We start from the raw sequence: 1388 nt of genomic DNA on the forward strand, positions 1-1388 counted from the left end.
ATCGTTTGAAGAACAAACAAGGCCGATAGCCATTAGTCGCGTGCTCTCGTGTAATGAATGAATGCGTAAATGTATGATTGACATGAAATTCTTAAAGATAAACTAAAATGACCGAAAATTGGTCTGAAATGACTTAAATAAATAAAAAGTACATGACTTCGAATGACTTTAATGAACTTAAGGATGAACTGAATGACCTTAAGAATGCTTAAGAAACAACTGGAATCCTTCAAAAACAACTTGAATGATCTGGAGAATGACTGTAATGGCTTTGAGACTGACTGGTTGTAAAGTGGGTGATCATTTTACATTAAATTGATACAGAAAAGTGATCCTCCACTTTATATAACAATAAGTACAGCATGTAGTAAGAACAAATACTATACTTTGATCTTGGCCAAAAGGCCAAGAAAAGGGTATTTATTTACTCCCCCACCGAACAAATTTGGCACAAAGCCGATTTTTAATGTGAGGAGTGAAGGGGAAATGGGGACCAACTCCCCGGGGAATAGGGGAGCTTGATATTGACAATTAGTATGAAGGGTAGCCCCTACATTGACCAGGGTATTATATGTGAGCCTGCCCCCACATATGGTCTTTGCTTGCAGTATCTGCCGAAACAGATACTACACTTTGATCTTTATATTTAATTTATTTCGTGAAAATGAAAATTACAATCAAAATAATTCAATGTAAAATTAAAATAAATTAAAAGCAAAATTCAAATTTACAAAACAAATTTAGGCACAAGGCCCTTTAAGATCTGGGTGGGGAGTGTTGCAGGGTCTTTGTTACTACAGTGAAAATGGAGTCTTTGGCGACTTTACTCTTGACTGGCAACATACACTTTGATCTAAGCAAAAAGGCTAAGAAAAGCTTTAAAAGCTTAGAACAGCATCTATTAACAACAGACCTTTGATCTTAACCAAAAAGGCCAAGCACAAAATTGTTACGGCAGGTTGACAAACCAACAGACCGACCGACCGACCGACCGACGGAGTGACTTTTAGAGTCGCTTGCACGCAACTAAAAAGTGAAGAATTTCTTAAATAAATAAACATATTTATTTTTAAAAATTAAATTCGATATTTCGATTCATAACAGACGCTTCATCAGGATTTTTCTTTTTTTTTTAAAGTACGATGGTCGTGGTCCTGATGCTTTGCACGTTTTCCTTTAGATGTTGATGAAGTGTAATGCTCAAATGCCTGATATAACTGACAACGCCGGTTTGGCGTGTATTTGTTAAGTAATAAATGTTCCACTTTTAAAAAGCATTGTTGTTATGGAATGCAAAATTAAAAACTTAAAGGTTTGAATATATATATATATATATATATATATATATATATATATATATATATATATATATATATAAGTCCCTTTGG

The 1388-nt window shown here is 34.1% G+C and overlaps 1 pseudogene; it reads right to left on the bottom strand.

Moving 5' to 3' along the window:
* Positions 1-291: 291 nt before the first annotated feature.
* On the bottom strand, positions 292-418 carry LOC145291813 (U2 spliceosomal RNA; annotated as a pseudogene).
* Between the last annotated feature and the right edge of the window lie 970 nt (positions 419-1388).

This window comes from Euprymna scolopes, chromosome 12 (genome assembly GCF_053919585.1).
Source record: "Euprymna scolopes isolate OS-2025 chromosome 12, ASM5391958v1, whole genome shotgun sequence".
Lineage (NCBI taxonomy): Eukaryota > Metazoa > Mollusca > Cephalopoda > Sepiida > Sepiolidae > Euprymna > Euprymna scolopes.